Source organism: Eubalaena glacialis, chromosome 2 (genome assembly GCF_028564815.1).
Source record: "Eubalaena glacialis isolate mEubGla1 chromosome 2, mEubGla1.1.hap2.+ XY, whole genome shotgun sequence".
NCBI classification, from domain to species: domain Eukaryota; kingdom Metazoa; phylum Chordata; class Mammalia; order Artiodactyla; family Balaenidae; genus Eubalaena; species Eubalaena glacialis.
The window spans coordinates 52,898,402-52,925,233 of NC_083717.1; the positions used below are offsets into that span (position 1 = coordinate 52,898,402).

Genomic DNA, 26,832 nt, shown 5'->3' on the forward strand with positions numbered 1-26,832 from the left:
AGTTGCTCCGCAGCATGTGGGATCCTCCCAGACCAGGGCTCGAACCCGTGTCCCCTGCATTGGCAGGCAGACTCTCAACCACTGCGCCACCAAAGAAGCCCCTAAGTCAGAGCTTTAATAGCTGAAATCCTTTACAAGAACGAATGATAACTCACATATTGTAATTGGTTTGATTGTTGGCTAGGTCCATAAATGGCAGAGGGGGAGGAGTAAATGCCCGTCAATGTGGGAAATCAGTGGAGAAAAGGAAAATGCAATGCTTCACAGATCGGTTGTGGGGGTAAGTCAGACAGAGAAGGAGGTTGCCACTGATCATGAACTTGTCCTCAAAAGACACAGTCCCTACTGTGTGGCCAGGCTCTAACTGATGTGTCCAGCAATGAGAGGCATTCTCGCCTCAGGGAAGAGAGGCAGGTGTATGCCTTCCTCACCTTGGCACAGAGGAGGCAGCTGCCCTCTAATGGATGACAGACACTGGCTCAAACTTCTGCAAAACAAACTCGTCTTCAGACTTGTTTAGGTCTCCAAGACCAAGTCCTGGAGGGTCAGAAAATTATGTAAAAAATTATCTTACTTCTGATGTGCATCTTGCCTCCAGAGCCCTCCCCTTCTCCAGGCTTTAATGAAATGTCATTTTGGCTTCTTACTACCTCCCTCTGGTCTCAATCCCCACTCCATCCTGCCCTCACAGCATTGTTGCAGGAACCCTCGTTGGCTAGAAAACTGCCCACTAGCGTTACCCCAAGTTTCCAATTCTTCATTACTCTCAGCCCTGAACAAACTGCAAAAAGAGCACATGACACATCATTGCTTTAGTGATGCCCAACCTCACATTTGCAACCCCAGCCTGCTTTTTTTTTTTTGGTCCCTTTTTCTCTAGAGTAGGCCCATAACCTACTTCTCTCCTTGTTTCGGTATCTCTGCTTTTATTCTACAGCTTCTTCAAAGTAGCGTCCTCATCTGCACCTTGTCTGCAGTCATTCTCAAAGATACACATTAAAGGCTTCCTAAAAACCCAGACGTAGACTGGGTCCTTAAGGGACCCTCCGTGAGTAACAATGCTGGCAGCCTTTGGCCATTTTTGACCCAGTTTCCTCCCCTGATTAGACCATCTGCTTCCTCAGAGCCAGTGCCCATAAGGAAAATGGTCCTCCCCAGGCTCCAGCCCAGTCATTGCCTTTTGGATCAGCTGATATAGATAAGTAGTCATAGGCCCTAAGAGCAAAGGATGAGCAAGACCTGTGAGTAGCCATCCGTTTCTCACAGACCTGCCTAAGATAAAGGGAACTATGTGGTGTTACCAAGAGTAAGAACCTAGGTCCATCAGTTTAGAAAACATTTATCCCAATTTAACTTGGCTGGTGGGTTTTTTCCTCAGGGAGAACTAGCTCCCTTAAGGTCACCCAACCACTGAGCCAAAGGTCCTCCATCCAGTGACCTGACAATTTGTCCCATCTCCTCCAGCCCTATATCTGGAACACTCATCCCCGCGTCTTCACAGAAGTCCTGCTTTCCTCTCAAGTCAGCTCACTTGTCACCCTTCAAAGAAGGCCCCCTGATTACCAAGTCTTGCACACTCCCACAGGAGACACTACCTAATTTTCTTCAGAAAATTTTTCCTGAAATTTTAATTTTTCTAAACCAATTTTCTCCTGTTTGCCTGATTTCTGGAAGTCTGCCTCCCCTCCCTGGAAGGCTGTGATGATGAGATCACGTTCTGCATCAGCCACACTCACCTCAGCTCACCCCTTGCTGAGAACCTCGATGGATGCATAGCCAGCACTTAATATTTGTGTGCTGAGTGAGTCCACCCATGTCTTTCATACTCTCTCATCACAGTTTCCACAGTAGATACCCTGCTGCTCCATCCTAGAGCTCTTCAGGATAGATGCACAGGAGGCTCAGCTGCTGAGAATGTCAGCTCACAGTTATGCCCCCTCCTCGGGGTCTCCATAGCCAATGACTTACTGATACGGAGTTACAAAGACTTGGCCTAGTTGCCTCAACTTTGGACCCTTCTGAAGTGCTGTTACAACTCCAGAGCTCCCAGGGGCAAACCCAGTATGAGTCAGGTTTTCCCTCTTCCTAATCCCGCTTTCTCTCTTCTTTAAGGCTAACTGCAGAGAGCATTCCTCAGTTGCTTTCTGCATGGAACTCCCCAGCTCTATTTTCAGGGACTCAGTGTAACTCAACTCTTTCCCTTTAGCTGTACCCTCTTTTTTGCTTCTATTTTTGAACCTGATAAGTTCCATTTATTTGTCTTGTACTCTAGTTTTAAGATTTGGGTGATGTCTTTTGCTCAGCTGGACCTGGAATCGTATTGGGTAGGACTTCCTGGTGGAGGGGACCAGCTTTCCTCCACATTTTCACCTCTTAATGTATAGAAATCTTATCAAAGTATATACCAGGAGAAATTCAGGGTACTCCTGCTGATATCATCGTGCAGGAGGAGGAGATTCCTTCATGCTAGATTGAAATGTGAAGGAAGTCTGAAATGTGGAGATGTGGGGTCCTCTTCCCTCAAATAGAGACAGCCTTTGGTGGTGGCCAGAAAGATTATAAAAAAACTGAAAAGAAAACAAATTTAATGAATTATGTACAAGTTTAGAAGCCATTAAAACTGGAGTTGCTGCCAATGTTTCTATATCTGTAGTAATATACAATTTCATATTATTTTCATAAGGTGAAACTTATCAAAAATATTACTTGTTTTACCCTTATGTACTTTCTAGTCCCTGGAAACACAGAAGAACAAAGTGTTATGTTTGGCAGTTTAACATCTTCTGACACATGATCATTTTGGAGAGATGGTCATTTGAAATACCAATATCTGGCTCTCAAATCCGAGATAGAATGGTTAGCCCAAGCTAATTGGAAGCAGCAAAAACAACCTGGAGACGAACATGATGTTGACATTAAATGAAAGTCATCTAATTGAAAGTCAAGGCATACAGAGCAATGTCCTTTTGTTAAGACTTCCATTTCCTTTACATGGTGAAATCACACAAAGGAAAATATGCTCACCATGTGTCTGTTTTTTGTACTTTAAAATAATGGATATAAATGCTACATCAAAAGGCTCTTAATGTATACTGAAAAATAAAACCACAAAAATGTGACAATTGAAATAGGTATTAATCAGTTTTTACTACTTTCTTTGCCATAACCCAATCCTTTGAAAACATCTACTTTTACAGTTATAAGGTCACAACATTTTTGATTTTCATTCTGGATTTCTTTCAGCGAACACCCTCCACACACTCACTCAAACGTAAACACCATCTTTAATTATATGACTGAAACTCATGGATAAATCCTGCTGGGTTACTGGCTGTGTACAAAATTCTCTCTTGATGGAACTAAGCATCTAGATTTTACATTTTAACCTAATTCTGTCACTGAAGTGAAACCAGCTCCTGGGTATTCCTGATAAAGAGCAAGACAGAAAGGTGATAGTAAAAGGTGTCAGTTTGCCACTTTTGCTCCTGTGCTTTTTAATATTCTATATGTATATTTAATTGAGCCACTCTTTACTCTTGAAAGACATTCAATAGCTTGGAAGAGCATCCAATCTGACACTAAATACATGTGAACAAAGAGCAAATCATTTTGCATGATTAACATCTGTGGTCATCATCATTAAATACAAGGAGTCCAAAGCTAGGAAAATGATCTAAGTGTGTGTGTGTGTGTAAAATACACATGTGTATATTAATTTTTTAACTTGGTATTTTCTCAAAAGTTAATAAATTGGGGGTTATTGGAATATCCTCAAAGGGGCTACTGAACGTCGGCTAAATAAATCCCAGTATTTAAGATGCAGGATAACAATCATTTTGGAAAAGTTGAAATAACAGATTGAATGCGAAATTTTGTAATTTGACTTAATTGACACATCGTCTTCAGTTAGCCTGTCTCCGGCTGATAGCTAGTTTCAGAAACATGACAGAAAGCAAGTAACATTTATATAAGAACAGATTAGCCCGGAAGAGCTGACCTCCCTCTCATCCTTACAGTCTGTTGACCCTTCACACTCATTAAAGGCTAGTGTGCTATGGGAAAAATCCCCGCAGACTCTCCACGGGGAGGAGAGGTCTCCTGTCTTCTCCTGCATGAGAGTTCATGAGGGTGAAAAGCAGACCAAACAGCTCAGTCTTCTGGTGGTTGCTAAATTAAATTTCATGGAAGTTTACCTGGGAAAATAATGCTGTTCCCTCCGCCTTTTCCCCCAGAATAGAAGGGAACAAAGTACATACGCTACAGAAACTTCTTTTGAAAAACAGAAGAAAAACGTATGAAAACATCTGTATTGGAACTAAATCAGAGAGCTTGAAGGTTTTAGAAAGATATTCAGATAATCTTGGCATGACTTCCGTGGTTTACATAAGCCTCTGCTTTGAATCTCTTACAGAAAGAGAAGTCTGGATGGTGGTTTAAGATAAACATGCATAAAAATAGCAGAAATTATTTAATAAATGTTCAAAAATGTAGCATATCATTTGCCTATAGCAACTTCACAGAAAAGTTTACAAAAAACAGATGGGAATGCTTATATGGAGTACGTCTAGCCATAAAGATACTTTCCCTTTTAATTTATATTGCCTTATGTTTTTAAGCATGGGGAAGGGATAGACCACAAATGTTTGTTTCCTCAGCTTTAAGTGAGAATTTATAACATCCTGGCTGCGGAAGTGTCTGGGGGCACCTTTGTGAAGTGGTGCTTAGCCTGAAGTATCCTGGATGGGAGGAAACCTTGGGGCCACGCTCCTACCGGGTATACCTCTCTGCTGCTCTCTCCTCAAGCTTGTGTGTCCATGAAAAGAGCTTGCAGTGCATCTCATCCACCAGAAGGTGTCACTGCAGCTCTTGGATCTAAGAAGGTGTGCACCCTCCCAAGGAACAGCCGCAGGGCAGGAGTCACCAACCCTCTGACCCGAACCCCTGAGAAGTGGCTCTCTGCATTGTATAACTCTGTAAACTCACAAGCTCCTACAGCATGCTGCAACCAGGGCCGCCTACATTTCTGTGTTCTTCAAGAGAAAAATAAAAATTAAAGGAAACCCTTTTTTTAAATTGCACACTTCACAGTAGGCTCTTGATATTTGTGTTTGAATATGCAATAAATCATATTTATCCAGCACTTTCGATTTGCGTTCTTTAAATGTTCATCCAGCGTCTCAATTATCACAAATCCTGTGTTCCGACACTTTTCTTTTCTGGATCTCAGCGGAATCCGGCAGGGATAAATGGCTTCAGGCAGACCTGTTAGCTCAGGGCTCGGCTTCTCACTGGGGAGGCACATTGAGGGTGTGTCACTTATCTCACCCTTAGGACTTACTGTTTGCTTTGCTACCAAGGGCCAGCCCTTCTTTCCACACTTCCTTTCCCATCTTCATTCAGTTTAACACATCCTAGAGCTGGGAGGGAGATCCCCTCCAATAGAGCAGCTCCCAGAAATGATTTAGAATGAATCTACACCACTCATCTACAATCAACCTGAAACCCAAGGTGCTGAAGGGCAAAGCTTTTCTCATGAAATAACATTTTTACTTGTAAGAACAACTGGCAGAAAAATGGTGATTATTTTCAGACTTGAGTGTTTGAGACACATTTTCTTGAAAATGATTGAATGGAGTCTGTCACTTCTAGGAAAATAATTGACAATAATAGTTGCCAGTACTAAAATTTGAGATTTCAAAGTGGACATTTGAATTTTGGAAAACTTGTGTCCACCATCATGAGCCTGACAGCTTCCCAATACTTAAAATACTATTCTAATGAAATTGGTGAGAATATTAACACAAGTGATCTGTGGGATATTGTGTCAACATTTGGATGATCTGCATAATTCTGTGAACCGATATTTCCCAAAGGACCAAAGCGTGATGTACAAAATCTCACATGGGTAAAGTATATTCCAAATACAATATAGGACTTCTGACTGCAAGGGTAATTTTTACATTGGAGAATATCTCTGTGGAATCCATTTGAAGTCTAGAAAACTGGATAAATGTTCCACTCGAGGATAATTTACTTTTTGTAACCTTATGAAAATTTCACATGTACAAAAAAGTTAACATTTTATAATGAATACCCATATATCAACCTAGATTTTACAATTAACCATATACTTGCTTATAGACCAATGGCGTGCAAGGTAACGGAGTATGAATAGTTCATTGATACAGTAGCAGTTTCCACATTATATCTAAATTCTAAGAAACTACTACTTGTTAAATTTTATGTGATATCAAAGAAGAATATGCATGATTATCTGAAAAATCTAATAAAATACTGATCAATTTTTGAACTACAAATCTGTCTCAGGCTGGATTTTCTTCCATCAGATTTACATGTGACAAGATTGAATGCAGAAGCAGATATGAAAATCATCTGCTTTCATTAAGCCAGACATTATAGAGATTTGCAAAAGTGTAAAGCTGTGTCCCTAAATTTTCACAAAATCCTTGAATTTTGAATAATATAGATTTAAAAAAATTTTTTATTGAAGTGTGGTTGATTTGCAGTGTTGTGTTAATTACAGCTACACCGCAGTGATTCAGTTTTATATATATAATATATATATATATATACACACACATTCTTTTCCATTATGGTTTATCACAGGATACCAAATGTAGGACCTTGTTGTCTATCCATTCTATACATAAAAGCTTACATATGCTAACCTCAACCTCCCACTCCTTCCCTCCCCCAACCCCCGCCCCCTTGGCAACCACAAGTCTGTTCTCTATGTCCGTGATTCTGTTTCTGTTTCATAGGTTCACTTGTGTTATATTTTAGATTCCACATATAAGTGATATCATATGATATTTGTCTGAGTTACTTCATTCAGTATAATAATCTCTAGTTACATCCATGTTGCTGAAAATGGCATTATTTTGTAATTTTTTATGGCTGAGTAGTATTCCATTGTATATATGTACCACATCATCTTTTGGATAATATAATTTTTTTGGATAATATAATTTTTTAAATAGAAATATGTTACTTATGTGGGCTTAGCCCACATCAATAAAAGTTTTTTGGAGGGGGTCTTCAATAATTTTTAAGTTTTACATAATACTGAGAGTAGTTTTGCTATATTAGTATGCCCATGGAATGGGAGTTTTGTACCTTATGTTGTCAATTTACATATTTGCACATCATGGCTGCTAATGTAAATTCTATTGAGATTCAATGGGTCTTAAGAGATTCAGATTACTCACTAGGAATGGTTTCATAGGGGAAGAATGTACATAAAAGGCTAGTACATAAATGGTTTCATAGGGGAAGAATGTACATAAAAGGAAGACAACGAGAGGATGGAGGTTAAACACAATGAAGGAAATCTGACTGCAAGGGTAATTCTTAAATTGGATAATATCTATGTGGAATCCCTTTGAAGTCTAGAAAACTGGATAAATGTTCCACTCGAGGATAATTTACTTTTTATAACCTTATGAAAATTTCAAATGTACAAAAAAGTTGACAATATTTTATAATGAATACCCGTATATCCATCAAGATTCTAAAATTAACATCGCCCTGTACTTGCTTTCACACTTATCTGTATAGATCAAATAAATCCATGTGTTTATAAGGGCTCTGTTGTGGTCTAAATGCATTTCTCAGTCAACATTATATTAGGACACTCCTTCCATATCAGTGAATATAAATCATCATTATCATGTTCAAACTGTGCAACCTGTTCTTATATGGACATAACGGAATTTATTTATCTCAGATTATTGAATATTGGGATTCACTAGACCCTACTTATTTGAGAAAAGTGGAAATGGACATGTTTTTCTATAACAATGATCCTTACTTCCTTTGATAAAAAGTCCAAGAATTAGTATTCTTCAGTAAATGAACATACACTATTCCAGGGTTTATTGTGTGTATTGTGGCAAGTTATGTCAACATGATTTTTGTTTTGCAAGTTGAGTCCATACACAGATGTTGAAGAAAAGGTAGAGTTTAGTTCGAAGACAAGAAGGATTGAGGGAGCAACTCTCGGTCCTTTCAGATATCCTGCCTCATAGTAGATCCTCAATAAATTGCAAAGAAATGAATAACTAAATGATGACGCACAGTGGGAGCAGATTTATTTCTGGAGTCTCTGACTGGAAGAATGAGAATCACAGATAGGGCTGCTGAGAGGTCAAATTTGGTTGCATATTGGGACTTCCCTCCCACCCACCTCTACTCCCCCCACCTAAGTCTTCCCCACTCTCCAGCTAAGGACATCTTTTTCAAATTGTCAGAGAAATTGAAAGTGAAATATAATTTATTATATAACTGTAAAATTCATTATGGTTAATACTGCTTATAAATCACTGAAATTCTTTTTTAAAAAAACTAACAGCTTTATCAAGCTATAAGTCATATAACACATAAAGATTATTCTTTAAAAGTGGACGATTCAGTGGTTGTTAGTATAGTCACAAATTGATTACCAATGCATTGGTTATCAATATATCTAATTCTAGATCATTTTTATCACTCCACTAAGAAACCCTTTCTATGCTTTTCAGCTATCACACATCATTCCTCCCTACCCTTAGCCCCTGGCATCCACTAAGATACTTTTTGTCTCCATGAATTTGTCTATTCTAGGTAATTCGTATAAGTGGAATCATAAAAATATTTGTCTTTTTTTTCTAGTTTCACTTAGTAAAATGTTTTCAAGTTTCATCCATATTGTATCGATAGCATACCTCCGCTACTCCATTTCTTTTTATTGCTGAATAATATTCCATTGTGTGGATATACACATTTTTTTCATCCATTCATCAGTTGGTGAATATTTGGGTTATTTTCACTTTTTGTATATTATGGATAACTGCTATGAGCATTCATGTGTAAATTTTGTGTGAACATATATTTTCATTTCTCTTGGATATATACTTAGGAATGGAAAAGATGAATCATAGGTGACTCTATGTTTAGCTGTTCGAGGAACTGCCAAAATGTTTTGCAAAGCAGATGCACCATTTTACCTTCTCACCAGCAATGTACAAGGGTTCTAATTTCTCTATATCATTATCAACAGTTGTTACGATATCTTTTGTGATATAGCCACCCTGGTGGGTATGAGGTGGTATCTCATTGTGGTTTTGATTTGCAGTTCCTTAATGATATTAAGCATGTTTTCCTGTACTGATTGGCTATTCGTATATCTTCTGTGGAGAAATGTCCATTCTGGCCCTTTGCTCATCTTTAATTGACCAATTTGTCTTTTAATTGTTGAGTTGTACATATACATGCTCCTATTCTCATGGTCTTTTCCTTTATATACAGGAGACAGACACCCCAGCAGGTTACAGACTGACGTTCACTAAGTAGCTCCCATCTGGGGGCAGATTTTGAGACACAAAGAAAGTAGGAGACAAATATGCTAAAACTCACAAAGGACATTAAAGAAGAGAGATTTTTTTCCCCTGTTGAGGATGGAACCCTGAATACCCTTTTTCCTGGCACAGCACAATTTAGTCCTGTTTTTCTCAGAATTATCAACAGTGCTCTTTCCCTCCCCAAACTGTTCCCATTAGAAAAAATGACATAACATACAGTCTTCGGTATGAACAGAGCTATCAATAAGCAAAAGCCCATTTAAACAACAGTAATGTGGGTTGTGCATCACTCGAGCTGCATGCAAGACATGTGGTACTGAAAATAGCAGGTGCAGCCACTGACTTCTGGGAGCTTTTACCTAGTCAAAGTCTTCCATAACACCGTGGAGATTGTAGGAATGGAATCATGCTTAATTTTTTGTGTGATTCAATATTTTTATAGACTGCACTCCACTTAAAGTTGTTACAAAATAGTGGCTATATTTCCCTATGCTGCACAATATAGTATAACCTTGCTACATATCTATTTCATGCACAGTAGTTTGTCCCTCTTACTCCCCTTCCCCTGTATTGTCCCTCTCCCCATCACTCTCCCCACTGGTAACCACTAGTTTGTTCTCTCTGTGAGTCTGCTTCTATTTTGTTACATTCATTCATTTGTTTTATTTTTTAGATTCCACATAAGAGTGATAACATAGAGTATTTGTCATTCTCTGTCTGAATTACTTCGCTAAGCATAATATTCTCTAGGTCCATGCACGTTGTTGTAAATGGCATTATTTCATTCTTTTTTGTAGCTGAGTAATAATGAAATCATGTTTTAAATGCATGTGAGACAGTCACCAATGTAATGGAACTCTGCAGTGAACCTTAACTAAATGTGAAGTTTCTAGAGTAGATTCTCTGGTGGGGCATACTGCTACCATAACCCACAAAATATGAGAAAATACATCAGCGTTCCTGAAAGTGTCCTCCTGGTGCTACCACGCACAGCTAACATCCCTTCCTTCCTTGGGCCTTTGACGAGAGCTGGGCTGTCAGGAACCCCATCCACACACAAGCAGCACCACCCATCGTTAGACAGTTCTTAACAAGGGTGGGAGGTGTCATCGTGGTTCCACCGAAGGTGTGGCCCAAGACACAATCATTAATCGCAGCCAAAATACTGGAGAAGGATACGCTACTGTTAATTAGAAAAAATTCAAGGTCATGGTGATGGTGGCCCTCCACTGAGGTCTATCCTGCTCTTCTGGGAAGGATGCCAGCAGGGACTTGTAAGATTCCTGGGTTGAATAAACTGCAAATGATAACTGGCACCTGCTGTCAGTTTTGTTGTCGCAGGAGCTAGGCTCACCATTCTACACAAGCTACCGAATTTATCCTCCTATTATTACCTTAATTTTTTGGACTATGAAACTAAAACTTAGAAATACACAGTAATTGTTCTACATCATCCAGATTAACAGTGCATACTTGGATTTGAGCCAAAATGATCTGACTGCAGAGTTAGCCAGCTACCTCACTTACCATTTCTTCCTTCTTGCAAAGGCTTTTAGAGCCCTTCCAAGTGCCAGGCACTGATCTAGGGCTTAGAGGTGCAGGAGGAGATACAACAAACTCCTGTGCTCACGGAGTTCACTGAGGTGGGAGAGGCAGTGGACACAGAAAGAGGGACACGCACATGGTGTCTCAGAGAAAATGAAGAAGAATTTGAGAGTGTGGTCCTGTTCTGTTATACACGGGGGAATCTGGGAAGGCTCCTTGAATGCAGTGAGCTTTCATACCAAGACATGGAGGAAGTGAGAAGAGAGTATGCACATGTGTGTGGGCAGAGGCTTCTGCTCTGAGAGGAGTACTGACGCAGGGCTCTGTAGCGGGGGGTGCCCAGTGTGTGCAGGACACAAGTGTCTGGTACGGCTGAACTCCCGGGGGAGCCAGCAGAGTGGCTGGGTGGGAGGTGGAGGAGCTGGGAGCATGGAGAAGACTTGGCCCTTATTCTGAGTGAGGGAGACAGCGATTGCTAGGACACAGCTGACCCTTGTGGCTGCTCTGATGATATGGAGTGTCAGTGCCCAGGTGGTGGCAAGAAGCATCTGCCAGTGTCCACAGAGAGACCACCACTGAGCCGGGTGGAAGCTGAGAGTGGATGTAGATACTTGGAGGATACAGCAGCTGGGTGACAGGGCGAGACAGAAGTCAAGGACAACTCTGAAGTCTGCAAAGACAGAGTTTTAATTTAATAAATAGGGAAAAGAACTGAAAGGGACACATTGGGGGTGGTTTGTAGATGTTACATTGAGATACCTGAGGGACACCCAACCAGCAGAACACCCACCCCCTTTCAATGCCTCTTTGTCAACAATAGCAAAGTTAAACAAGATAATACAGATATCCGTTACTTAGTGATCATGTGTGGGGCCCTCTCTGGGTGCGTCACAGAAGAGGTTTCCTTTATTTCATCCCCATGATCCTGTGAGTGAGTTGTTGCTATCTCCATGACTTCTGTTGGGCATGGTACTCCACCTGCTTCCATGTCAAGCCTGGGGCAGCAGGAGGCACAGAGATTTTGCTTGGCCTTGACCCTCAAGCTCAACTATAATGATTAAAGTTTGAAAGCCGATGCTGATGTGTGGCCTTTGGCCTTGAGCAAGTCACCCTCATCACCTGCTTCCCTGCTGGCCATGTGGAACGACATGACCTCTTGCCTCAACTCAGTGAAAATAACGTCGGACAGTTCCTGGCCCACAGTATGCTGTCACTTGTATTCTCAGTCTTAGAATTGTATCTATGAAAATATTTTAAGTCCTAATTTGAAGAATATCAATCTGCTCAATTTGTCTTGTATTTATGTCTTGTGGGATTCCCTGGGCCATATTTTCTAGTTTCAGGAAATGTACAAGAGAAATTTGTACCTCCCCCTTTAAAGTGTATGAGACTAACCACACTCTTCCCTGGTCCTCTCTTCTCATTATCTGGATTGATTTAGAAGGTGAGGGGTGACAGCGAGATGGAGATTAAATGGCTGAGTGATTTGGCAGAGTCCCTACATGCCATGGAGCCTTAAAAGGATCTAAGATGACAGAAAAAGCAAAAAAAAAAAAAAAAAAAAAAGGAACACTCACAAGGCAGGACACCTGTGCATTTCAGCTGCAGAGAAATGTGCAGACGGGTCTTGTGGAAACCTGCTGGGCTCCTGTGTCTTCTCTCTCACTACTCACAACAGCCCAGCCCAGTTTGTCTGCCAGCTCTAAAGCTCGTTTTCTCTACCAACAGGGCTTCTGGAGCTTCTTCACTGGACTTTCCTCCCTCTGCTGGTTGGTCACCCCTAGTCTGTCCCTAGTTCTGGCCCTAGTGGTCTGATACCCTGAGCTGACCCTGGTCCCCCCAAGCTCCCTGGATACATGGAGCAACGGGGTTTCTACGTTTACTTTGGCAGCAATGGCCACCTCTCTCTTGTGCTGATCTTATCTGCCCTACCTGCAGCTACACTGCAAACGCCCCAAGACAGAGTCAAGTTTTACATATCTTCATGTCAACCTATATTTAATAATTCTATTTTTATTTATCACTTATCAGTTTTCAAAAAAGACAACTGCAGGTTGTTGAATTGATTTTGGACTTTACCTCTTGTAATTCCCAACATTGTGTAAAGAAAAGACCACTAGACTAGAAGTCAGAAACCGTGGTTTCCCATCTTGTATCCACCAAAGGCCAACTGTGTGCCTGTCAGAAGCACAGCTAATCTCTCTGGGCCTTGGTTCCTCATGAATGGAATGGAAGTTTCAGATGGGATTATCTGTAAAATACTTCCAGCTGGAAATTTTAAATGCCTCTAACGTAAATGCCTCCAGGATTTCTGGAGAGAAATCCTGAAGGCTAAAATAACGGCTGGGAATGTGACTCAGAAAGAAGAAAAAACTTGTGACAAGAGTGGCGATTTCTCCAGTTTGTTTAGTGTACAAAGGGGAAAATTGCAAGCCCAACACACTAACCCTATGGCTCTTGCTTAAGTTGACAAAATTAAGTACTGAAGTGAAATGATTTTTGTTATTGTCTCTAAAAGTAAAAAAATTCATGCAATAAAGAATGCAGTCAGGTATGAACAAAAGAATAAACATGATCTGCAAGTCTATAGGAAGCCTGAAATTGTATTTCTAGGAGAAAGAAGGCCGCTCAACCTTTCCATTAAAATTCTTGTTACCGCAAAGCACAAAGTTCTAAAGGTCTCTCTGTCTCTCCTCTAATAACCTGATAAATTGTTGGCTGTGGAAAACATTTCACAAGGCTCAGAAAGTGGGAAAGATTTTGTTAATCCAGTCAAACGGTAAAGAAATACCCTTAGAAGGGCTGCAAGGATAGAAAAACAGACTCAGTGTTTGGTCGACGTGTTCCAAAGCTGGAAGATTTCAAAGGTTAACCTCGACACTTTTGTCATGTCCTAGTGGGAGTGGAAGGTGAGGACACAATCCTTCGTCATTTCTACTGTTCCCTTTGAGTTAAATAAATTCTCCTTAGATGTTATACTTAATAGAAGTAGATCTCTTCTGAAGAAATGACAGAGCCCTCTTTTGAGGGCGTTACCACAGACAAAACTCGCCTTTTTTCTCTGGCTATTAGAAAATTCGCCCTGCGAATGTTCAAGCCCAGATAATTATAAAAACCCAGAAAGCTAGAGTATTTGAGGGGTTCTCCTATAATGGCTCCAATTTCACTTAAAATTCATAATTTCACATATATTACATATATGTGTGTGTATGTGTGTGTGTATATATATATATATATGCACATATATATAAAATTTGGTGTTTCGCAACCTATGGCATCATTATCCAGGCACACAAATGTCAAATGCTAGAGTCATTTCTGATTCCTCCCTTTCCCTGACTTCACACCCCAAACCTCAGGCATCCTCATCATTTCTGACATTCTGCCCCTTCCCACCTCGTAACTCTGCATCCCATCCCTCTCTCTTCACCTCTCCCTGCATTGTGCCACACATTGATCTTTCTCAAACACCTGGGTGACCCTATTTGTTTAATTCAAAAGCTCTTAACATTCAGAAAACAGTTCAGGACTTCCCTCGTAGTGCAGTGGTTAAGAATCCACCTGCTAATGCAGGCGACACGGGTTCGAGCCTTAGTCTGGGAAGATCCCACATGCCAAAAAGCAACTAATCCCGTGCATCACAACTACTAAGCCTGTGCCCTACAGCTCGTGAGCCACAATACTGAGCCCACATGCCATACTACTGAAACCCATGTGCCTAGAGCCACTGTTCCACAACAAGAGAGACAACCGCAATGGGAAGCCCGCGCATCGCAACGAAGAGTAGCCCCTGCTCGCCGCAACTAGAAAAAGCCTGCGTGCAGCAATGAAGACCCAACGCACCAAAAATAAATAAATAAACGAAATTATTTTTTAAAAAATGAAAAAGAAAAGAGTTCAGCTCTCCCAGCCTGATGCTCCGTTCCAGGTATCTGTCCCTCTTTTTCACGGAACATTGTTTATGAGTCCCTGGGCCTGACCATCATTTTTTCTATACCCCAAACTTCTCCTAGCTCAAGAGCTTGTTAAATCCTAACTTTAACAACTTAAAATGATAACTTCCCTGATTTCCCATGGAGGAGTAACTTCCCCACCTCCGCTACCATGAAATGTCAGAGGAAATTTTACATCCCTTATTACTGTTTGCATTATTATGAATTAGTATCAGTATATTATCTGCACATAATAGTTAGAGAGAGGTAAAGCACAGTGGTTAAGAGCATGAGGTCTGGCGCTTGTTTAAGAATCTTGAGTCATGTGACTTTGAGGAAGTTACTTAAGCATCTTGGGCCTCAGTGTCCTTATCTGAAAAATGAGGAGAACAATGGTATGTATCACATTGGGTTTTCTTAGGGGTTTAATTAATTAATTAATATAAGAATATAGCCGTTAAAGCAGTATCTCATACATAGTAGGTGCTCAGTAAATGCTAGCTACCATTTATACCTCCTGGTTAGATACATAACTCTCTCAACATCCTTGAAGACAAAGACAAAGAACACTGAATGCTTCAAGGCAACAGCATTGAGATTCTCACTGGTTCCAACAATAAATGGAACATATGACATTTATTTAGCTTTGCGATCTTTCATTTCAAATTTCAAGGACATCTACCTTTGAAAATTCCTGACTGTTAACCACTAACTGTAACTGAAATAGCATATGAAGGGATTCTCAGATTCAGTTCCAACATGAAAAGTGTTTGGAAGTAGTGACATCCATCTTTACCATGAGAAAAGCCTGGACTAACTGAAAGTCACTGACTAGTCTTGGACACATCGGAGAACTGACGTATCAGGGCAATCACCACCCAGAAATCTGCAGAGGCAAGGAAACATGGAGAGTCAACGTGGAGACAGTTTATCTGGAGAAGTTGCTGAAGTCCAAGACTGACAGAAACAGTTAAATAATAAATTTGGTTATTGCTGAAGCCTGTGTGAGCTAATATGAGACCAAAAAACATGGGAGGCAACTACCTCAGGAGGCCTCCAACACTTTCATGGGCTTTACCTCCATGAGTCCTGTAAGGCTGTCAAAGTGAAGATCCAAAAAATCCCTTTTTTTCTCTGGCAGGGGAAGACTAATCATTGTGAAATACATGCTAACATTTGCCATAACAAAGATCTACTCTAGAGGGGAAAGAATTTACCAGAGCCTTATCCCGTATGAGAGAAGGGCATCTTTGCACACCACCCCTCTAGTCTTCCTGTCTCGCCTCAGGGTACCCCCTGTTGACAGAGTCAACAGGGACTAGCACGTCAAGGAAATAGATTGGGAGCACGGCAGCTGGGCAGGGAGTAGGAGTTAGAAGAATACCTATTCCACTGGAGAAATACTTGGGAAATCACAGCGCAGAAACACAGGTCCACATAAAGACTGAGCCATAAACATAAGATTATGGAAAGCTCCCCATCCCCATCACCTCACTCCAAACCAACAGGGCTCCAGTATAAGAACAGTGGATTACAGCCAAAGAACTACAAGACCCAGACCCTCTCCGAGGAGGCATACTCAGGAAGCCCAAATCAAAAAGGAGAAGCAAATGCAAGCCCACTGGAGGAATTTTTAGCCTCTAGAACCTACAACTGCAGCAAACATGACACACAGCCCAACTCCAAGCCAGATGAACATAAAGTCTCATTCTAAAAGTGTATTTAGAAGAACCTATTAACCAATACAACTGGCCTGGACTTCAACAAAAAAAGCATAAGGCATGCCAAAAGGCAACAAACAAACAAACAAAAAACCATTTTGAGAGGCAAAGTCCTCAAAAGAACCATACTCACAATTACCACAGATGTTGGAATTATCACACAAGAAGTTATATCACTATGATTAATATGTTCATGGTTCTAATGGGAAAAGTGCCACTTTACCCCAATTAACTTCCTTGTTTTCAGGCCAGTTCTGTCTGAAATTAAATACCTATTCTTTCCTTTGATCAGTGTTAGTATATCTTTCTTCGTTACTTTGATATTAACTTGTGTCTTTATATTTAAAGTGGGTTTCTCGTAGATGACATATGGGTGTTTTTTAATCCATGCTGACATGTAGAGGCGTTAATTCCGGAAGAAGACGAAGCAATGCTAGATCCGTATGTACCTAACAAACATCAGAATATATGAAGAAAGACTACAAGAACTGAAAAATAAATCCACTGTTATAGAGACCTCAACACCCCTTTCTCAGTAAATACAGAAATTTACTTAACTATTAAAGGGCAGATATAAGAACCAAAATCTAAATAATAAACGTTTTATCAATTGGTAATTTCTCAGTCAATAAACCTATGATCAAGGAAAGCACCAATTTGTGGCTTGAAATTTCCTGATAAATGTTTATGAATTTTATATAGTGTTCAAAATAAAAATGATATTGTCTTTCAAAGGTGAAAAGTATTTAATTCAGCTAAATTGAGAAACTTTCAGATACTCAATTCTGTCCTATATTAACTTTTCACTATGGAGCTTCTTTAACGAAACTTCTTTAGAAAGACTAGTAATGGAATGAGAGCTGTAAGAGAAACACTAAATAGCAAAGCACATCTGTATTGGCGTTCAAGGTCTGCATCAGACTTATAAGAATTAAAAGAAAAGCACCACTTCACATTAAGGTATTAAGAAGACTAAGGAAATCCCTCACCTGAACCAGGCCTGAGAGTCGGCCCCCATGGCTCCATTACCCCAAACACACTAACACAAAGATATGCATTATATCAGAACAAGCCTAACAGGTGGAGAACAGAGTGATGTTCCTCATTCCCAGCACCATCAGAATAGATCACATGTTTACGGGTGATATCCTAAAATCCCCGCAGGCTTTCAAGGGAAATATGCCACTTGATGTAAGCTATGTGTCAAACAAAGAACCCTGAAAAGAGGTACTTCCCATTCTCCACGACTATTTTCCTAATTCAAGTTCAAAAAATATGCATTGTCCTCAAAGCCACAACCTCTGCCTGGCTGGCATGGCTCTTATAAAAGGGATGAAATATATAGTTATCCGATTTTCTCCAGCTCTTAGTCATCCAAAGAGAAGAAATTCTATAAGTAAAGAATGCAAGTCACCTGGCACATTTAAACATTACCCAAGTCGGCTTTTTCATGTTTCCACAAAGAATAACTGGATTGATTTGGCTCTGTTCCCAGATAATAAAAATCAATTAAGAATGTACCAGAACTTTCCTTCCTTCCTTCCTCCTTCCCTCCCTCCTTCCCTCTTTCTCCACCCTCCGATGAGGTGCAACACACCTGCTCCAACAAGCTCCCGTTGTAAATCTTGGGAAGAGGCACTGCTTCCACTTTGCTTCTTCGTTGGCGACTCGCCCTCGGTTCTTGGTTTTTGTTTACAGACCTTATTTTTTTAGAATAGTTTCAGGTTCACAGCAAAATTGAGCAGAAATTATAGAGATTTCCCATACCTCTTTTTCTTTGATGGTGTGAGTTTGTTGACAAAGATTTTGAATAGGAATAGCATATGTTCTCATTAATGAACTAATCACCTACTTAGTCAGATGGCATCCCCAAATGAGGAATTACAGGGGTTGCATCATCTTGAGCTGTTAACACACATGGTTTGTCTTCGGCAGTCACCTACACAGAATAAAGATCTATTAAGCACCTAATGTGAACAGGTGTGAATAGCTCACAGAAGACATGCTCCTTAACCTACAAAAATCAACAAAACCAAACTTTTTTGAAAATATTGACTAAGTGTACAGAAAGAGCACTTTATAACCAAAATGCATTGGTAGACTTTCTCTCCAGTTACATTGTGGCTTCACTGGCTCAGCAGGAGAAATTATTTGGTTTACAGATTTCTTATTTCATTTTTTCATGCTGTTAAAGCCCCAATAAAGCACATATCCCAGACACTTCCGGTTTCATCACTGAAGACAATGATTTCCCTAATTAAACAGGTACATCAGTAGACAAGTGGGATGAAGCAAAGATGGAAGTGATATAGAAAAAAAATATTTCTAGAATGACGTACAGGGGTTCATTTGCCTTGACATTGGATCTCTTTAGCTAATAAGAGCCCAGATAAAGACTGGTGTGGTAGAGAAGACACTGGACTTGGAGAAGCAAGAGTGCACCAGTTGTGTGATCTTGCACTGCAATCTTTCTCTAAGACTCATTTTTCTCATCTGTGAAAGGGGGATGGCAGGTGGGAATGGACGGCAGAATGTGCTACATTGCACATTGACAGGAAACACAATCATAAAGGAGAGATTGTCACTGTTTTCTGGCCACCCTTTGTGCTACACAATGGCATCAGCCAGAGAGAAAACCGGATATGTCCTTGGGACTGCTATAACTATAGGGAGGCAGGGCCAACATACACTGACACAAAGATTTGCTACCTGGCATCTATTCCACTTCCAAATTAATTATGTTGGGAAAAAGGAGCATTGCCTTTTAAAACTCTGAAAATCAACCAACTTTCTCAGATATTCCAGCATCACCGTAATAGCAGTGCCATTTCCCTAAGAATTTCTCTAGCTCAAGTACAGTTACAGCTGGCACAGTTGTCAAAGCTAAAGCGCATAAACGTGGGGGAGGACCTTCAAGATGGCAGAGGAGTAAGACGTGGAGATCACTTCCTTCCCACAAATACATCAAAATATATCTACACGTGGAACAACTCCTACAGAACACTTACTGAACGCTGGCAGAAGACTCAGACTTCCCAAAAGGCAAGAAATTCCCCACGTACCTGGGTAGGGCAAAAGAAAAAAGAAAACAAAGAGACAAAAAATAGGGAGGGGAACTGCACCTCTGGGATGGAGCTGTAAAGGCGGAAAAGTTTCCACACACTAGGAAGCCACTTCACTATAGGAGACAGGGGTGGGTGGTGGGGGAAGCTTTGCAGTGATGGAGGGAAATGCAGCAACAGGGGTGGAGAAGGCAAAGCAGAGAGATTCCCACACAGAGGATCAGTGCCAACCAACACTCACCAGTCTGAGCGATTTGTCTGCTCACCCGCCTGGGTGGGTGGGCGCTGGGAGCTGAGGCATGGGCTTCGGAGCTCAGATCCCAGGGAGAGGACTGGGGTTGGCTACGTGAGCACAACCTGAATGGGGCTAGTGTGCCACAGCTAGCCAGGAGGGAGTCCGGGAAAGAGTCTGGAACTGCCTAAGAGGCAAGAGACCATTGTTTCAGGGTGTGCAAGGAGAGGAGATTCAGAGCACTGCCTAAACGAGCTCCAGAGACTGGCATGAGCTGCAGCTATCAGCGCAGACACCACAGACGGGCACGAAATGCTAAGGCTGCTGCTGCAGACACCAAGATGCCTTTGTGTGAGCACAGGTCACTATCCACACCTCCCCTCCCCAGAGCCTGTGCAGCCCGCCACTGTCCCGTGATCCAGGGACATCTTCCCCAGAAAAACACATGGCACGCCTCAGGCTGTAGCAACTTCATACTGGTCTCTGCCGGCAATCTTCACCCTGCATTCTGTACCCCTCCCTCTCCCCAGCCTGAGTGAGCCAGAGCCCCCAATCAGCCACTCCTTTAACCCCCTCTTGTCTGGGTGAAGAGCAGATGCCAGAGGACGACCTACACGCACAGGCAGAGCCAAATCCAAAGGTGAACCACAGAATCTGTGTGAACAAAGAAGAGAAAGGGAAATTTCTCCATGTGGCTTCAGGAGAAGTGGATTAAATCTCCACAATGAACTTGATGTACCCTGCAACTGTGGAATACTTGAATAAACAAAGAATCATCCCAAAATTGAGGTGGTGGTCTTTTGGAGCAACTGTAGACTTAGGGTTTGCTGTATGTGACTGACTAGTTTCTGATTTTTATGTGTGTTTTAGTATAGTTTTTAGTGCTAGTTGTCATTGGTGGATTTGTTTATTGGTTTGGTTGCTCTCTTCTATTTTTTTTTATTACTTTAAAATATTTTTATTTAATTAATATTTTTTAATTTTTTATTTTAATAACTTTATATTTTATTTTATTTTGTTACTTTTTTCTTTCTTTTTTTCTCTTTTTCTCTGAGCCGTGTGGCTGACAGGATCTTGGTGCGCCAGCCTGGGGTCAGGCTTGAGCTTCTGAGGTGGGAGAGCTGAGTTCAAGACATTGGACCACCAGAGGACTCTTGGACACAAATAATATCAATCAGCGAAAGATCTACCAGAGATGTATGTCGCAGTGCTAAGACCCAGCTCCAATCAACGACCAGTAAGCCCTAGTGCTGGACACCCTAGGCCAAACAACTAGCAAGACAGGAACAGCACTGCTCATTAGCAGAGAGGCTGCCTAAAATCAAAATAATGTCACAGATACCCCAAAACACACCACTGGACGTGGTCCTGTCCCCCAGAAAGACATGATCCAGCCTCATTGACTAGAACACTGGCACCAGTCCCTCCACGAGGGAACCTACAAAATGCACAGAGGCAAACTTACCCAGTGGGAGCAGAAACCAAAAACAACGGGAACTACGAACCAGCAGCCTGTGAAAAGGAGACACCAAACACAGTAAGATAAGCAAAATGAGAAGACAGAAAAACACACAGCAGATGAAGGAGCAGGGCCAAAACACACCAGACCGAACAAATGAAGAGGAAACAGGCAGTCTACCTGAAAAAGAATTCAGAATAATGATAGTAAGGATGATCCAAAATCTTGGAAATAGAATGGAGAAAATACAAGAAACGTTTAACAAGGACCTAAAAGAACTAAAGAGCAGAAAAAGAATAATGAACAACAAAATAAATGAAATTTGAAATTCTCTAGAAGGAATCAATAGCAGAAGAACAGAGGCAGAAGAACGGATAAGTGACCAGGAAGATAAAATAGTGCAAATAACTACCACAGAGCAGAATAAAGAAAAAAAAAAAGGACAGTCTCAGAGACATCTGACACAACATTAGAAGTACCAACATTATAGGGGTCCCAGAAGAAGAGAAAAACAAAGGGTCTGAGAAAATTTTTGAAGAGATTATAGTTGAAAATTTCCCTAACACTGGAAAAGAAATAGTCAAGTCCAGGAAAGGCAGAGGTCCCATACAGGATAAATCTAAGGAGAAACAAACCAAAACACATATTTATCAAACAACTATCAAAAATTAAATACAAAGAAAAAATATTGAAAGCAGCTAGGGTTAGGCAACAAATAACATACAAGGGAATCCCCAAAAGGTTAACAGCTGAATTTTCAGCAGAAATTTTGCAAGCCAGAACGGAGTGGTAGGAGATATTTAAGTTGATGAAAGGGAAAAAGCTACAGCCAAGATTACTTTATCCAGCAAAGATTTCATTTAGATTCGATAGAGAAATTAAATGTTTACAGACAAACAAAAGGTAAGAGAATTCAGCATCACCAAACCAGCTTTACAACAAATGCTAAAGGAACTTCCTTAGGCAGGAAAAAAAACAATGAAAAGACCTACAAAAACAAATCCAAAATAATTAAGAAAATGGTAATAGGAACATACATATCGATAAGTACCTTAAATGTAAGCGGATTAAAAGCTCAAACCAAAACACATAGACTGCCTAAATGGATACAAAAACAACACCTGTATATACGCTTTCTACAAGAGGCCCACTTCAGACCTAGGGACACAGAGACTGAAAGTGAGGGGATGGAAAAAGATCCATGCAAATGGAAATCAAAAGAAAGCTGGAGGAGAAATTCTCATACCAGGCAAAATAGACTTTAAAATAAAGACTCTTACAAGAGACAAAGAAGGACATTACTTAAAGATCAAGGGATAAATCCAAGAAGAAGATATAACAATTGTAACTATTTATGCACCCGACATAGAAGCACATCAATACATAAGGCAAATGCTAACAGCCATAAAAGGGGAAATCAATAGTAACACAATCATAGTAGGAGACTTTAACACCCCACTTTCACCAAAGGACAGATCATCCAAAATGAAAATAAATAAGGAAACACAAGCTTTAAATGATACATTAAACAAGAGGGACTTTTGATATTTATAAGACATTCCATCCAAAAACAACAGAATACACTTTCTTCTCATGGAACATTCACCAGGTTAGATCATATCTCGCGTCACAATTCAAGCTTTGGTAAATTTTTAAAAATTGATATTGTATCATGTATCTTTTCTGACCACAATGCTATGAGACTACATATTAATTACAGGAAAAAAAATGTAAAAAATACAAACACATGGAGGGTAAACAACACACTACTAAATGACCAATAGATCACTGAGGAGTTCAAAGAGGAAATCAAAAAATACCAAGAAACAAATGACAATGAAAACACGATGTCCCAAAACCTATGGGATGCAGCAAAAGCAGTTCTAAGAGGGAAGTTTATAGCAATACAATCTTACCTCAAGAAACAAGAAAAACTTCAAATAAACAATCTAACCTTACACCTAAAGCAATTAGAGAAAGAAAGAAAGTCCCTAAAGTTAGCAGAAGGAAAGAAATCATAAAGATCAAAATAAAAAACAAGAAATGAAGGAAATGATAGCAAATATCAATAAAACTAAAAGCTGGTTCTTTGATAAGAGAAACAAAATTGATAAAACATTAGCCAGACACATAAAGAGAAAAAGGAAGAAGACTCAAATCAACAGAATTAGAAATGAAAAAGGAGAAGTAACAACTGACACTGCAGAAATACAAACGATCATGAGACATTACTACAAGCAACTATATGCCAATAAAATAGACAACCTGGAAGAAATGGAAAAATTCTTAGAAAAGCAAAACCTTTCGAGACTGAACCAGGAAGAAATAGAAAATATAAACAGACCAATCTCAACTACTGAAATATAAACTGTGATCAAAAATCTTCCAACAGAGTCCAGGATAAGATGGATTCACAGGCGAATTCTATCAAACATTTAGAGGAGTTAACAACTCTCATTCTCAAACTCTTTCAAAATATAGCAGAGTGAAGAACACACCCAAACTAGTTTTATGAGACCACCATAACCCTGATACCAAAGCAGACATAGATGCCAGAAAAAAAGAAAACCATAGGCCAATATCTCTGATGACATAGACGCAAAAATCCTCAACCAAATACTAGTGAACAGAATCTAACAGGACATTAAAAATATCACACACCACGACCAAGTGGGGTTTATCCCAGGAATGCAAGGATGCTCCAATATACGCAAATCAATCGTGATAAACCATATTAAAAAATTGAAGGAGAAAAACCATATGATCATCTCAATAGATGCAGAGAGAGCTTTCGACAAAATTCAACACCCATTTATGATAAAAGCCCTGCAGAAAGTAGGCATAGAGGGAACTTTCCTCAACATAATAAGGCCATATAGGACAAACCACAGCCAACATTGTCCTCAATGGTGAAAAACTGAAACCATTTCCACTAAGATCAGGAACAAGACAAGGTTGCTTACTCTCACCACTATTATTCAGCATAGTTTTGGAAGTGTTAGCCACAGCAATCAGAGAAGAAAAAGAAATAAAAGGAAGCCAAATTGGAAAAGAAGAAGTAAAGCTGTCACTGTTTGCAGATGACATGATACTATACATAGAGAATCCTAAAGATGCTACCAGAAAACTATTAGAGCTAATCAATGAATTTGGTAAAGCAGCAGGATACAAAATTAATGCACAGAAATATCTTGCATTTCTATACACTAATGACGAAAAATCTGAAAGTGAAATTAAGAAAACGCTCCCGTTTACCATTGCAACAAAAAGAATAAAATATCTAGGAATAAACCTACCTAAGGAGACAAAAGACCTGTATGCAGAAAATTATAAGACACTGATGAAAGAAATTAAAGATGATACAAATAGATGGAGAGCTATACCATGTTCTTGGATTGGAAGGATCAACATTGTGAAAATGACTCTGCTACCCAAAGCAATCTACAGATTCAATGCAATCCCTATCAGACTACCAATGGCATTTTTCACAGAACTAAATTAAAAAATTTCACAATTTGTATGGAAATAGAAAAGAACCCAATAGCCAATTATATGGAAACAGAAAATAGCCCCAATAGCCAAAGAAATCTTTTCGTTTTTATTTTTAAACATCTTTCTTGGAGTATAATTGCTTTACAATGGTGTATTAGTTTCTGCTTTATAACAAAGTGAATCAGCTATACATATACATATAAGCCATTATCTCCTCCCTTTTATGTCTACCTCCCACCCTCCCTATCCCACCCCTGTAGGAGCTCACAGAGCACTAGGCTGATCTGCCTGTTCTATTGGAGTATTTTCCACTTACTATCTATTTTACATTTGGTAGTGTATATATGTCCATGCCACTCTCTCAAATCGTCCCAGCTTACCTTCCCCTCCCCATGTCCTCAAATACATTCTCTACATGTGCATCTTTATTCTTGTCATGCCCCTGGCTTCTTCAGAACAATTTTTTTGATTCCAAATATATGTGTTAGCATACTGTATTTGTTTTTCTCTTTCTTACTTACTTCACGCTGTATGACCAACTCTAGGTCCATCCACCTCACTACAAATAATTTCATTTCTTTTAATGGCTGAATAATATTCCATTGTATATATGTGCCACATCTTCTTTATTCATTCATCCATCAATGGAAATTTAGATTGCCTCCATCTCCTGGCTATTGTAAACAGAGCTGCAATGAATATCGCGATACATGACTCTTTTTGAATTATGGTTTTCTCATAGTATATGCCCAGTAGTGGGATTGCTGGGTTGTATGGTAGTTCTATTTTTAGTTTTTAAGGAACCTCCATGCTGTTCTCCATACTGGCTGTAACAATTTACATTCCCACCAAAAGTGAAACAGAGTAACCTTTTCTCCACACCCTCTCCAGCATTTATTTGTAGTTTCTTGATGATGGCCATTCTGACAGGTGTGAGATGATATCTCATTGTTTTTTTGATTTGCATTTCCCCAATGACTAATGATGTTTAACATCTTTCCATCTACCTGTTGGCCATCTGCATGTCTTCTTTGGAAAAAAGTGTCTTTTTAGATCTTCTGACCATTTTTTAATCAAAAAAAATTTTTTTGCTTTTGAGTTGTATGAATTCTGTAAATATTTTGGATACTAGTCCCTTTTCAGATATATGATTTGCAAATATTTTCCCCCATTCAGTAAGTTGCCTTTCCATTTTGTTGACAGTTTCCTTTGCTGTTTAGAAGCTTTTTAGTATGATATGTAGTTCCATTTGTTTATTTTTGCTTTTGTTGCTTTCGCTTGTGTCAGATTAAACAAGTCATCACCAACCAAGATCTATGTCAAGGAGTTTATTGCCTATGTTTTCTTCTAGGAGTTTTATGATTTCAGGTCTTATGTTCAAGTTTTTAATCTCTTTTGAATTAATTTTTGTGTATGGTGCAAGAGAGTGGTTGAATTGAATTCTCTTGCATGTGACTGGCCTGTTTTCCCAACACCATTTATCAAAGAGGCTGTCCTTTCTTCATTGTATATATTCTTGTCTCCTTTGTGGTAAATTAATTGACCACGTATATGTGGATTTATTTCTTGTCTCCCTCTTCTTTTCCAGTGATCCATATGTCTGTTTTTATGCTAGTGCCACACTGTTTTGGTGACTCTAGCTTTGTAGTATAGTTTCAAGTCAGGGACTGTGACACTTGCAAATTTTTTCTTCTTTCTCAAGATGGCTTGGGCTATTCAAGTTTGTGTGTGTGTTTGTGCTTGTGTGGTTTCGTACAGATTTTAGGATTATTTGTTTTATTTCTTTAAAATGCCAAATGAATTTTGATAAAGATTGCATTAAATCTGTAGATTGCTTTAGGTAGTATGGAAATTTTAAAAATATTAATTCTTCTAATACATGAGCATAGAATATTTTTCCATTTATTTGTGTTTTCTTCAAGTTATTTCATTAACATGTTTTAGTTTTCAATATACAGGTCTTTAACCTCCTTGGTTAAATTTATCCCTAGGTGAAATTTTGCTTTCTCTCTTGTCTTTTTCTGAATTTA

General features: G+C 39.7%; 1 protein-coding gene across 1 annotated transcript in view; it reads right to left on the bottom strand.

Annotated features, from left to right (window-relative positions):
• GABRG3 (gamma-aminobutyric acid type A receptor subunit gamma3) overlaps positions 1 to 26,832 on the bottom strand; it is a 552,571-nt gene that overhangs the window by 87,646 nt on the left and 438,093 nt on the right. The gene's annotated exons all lie outside the window — the stretch shown is intronic.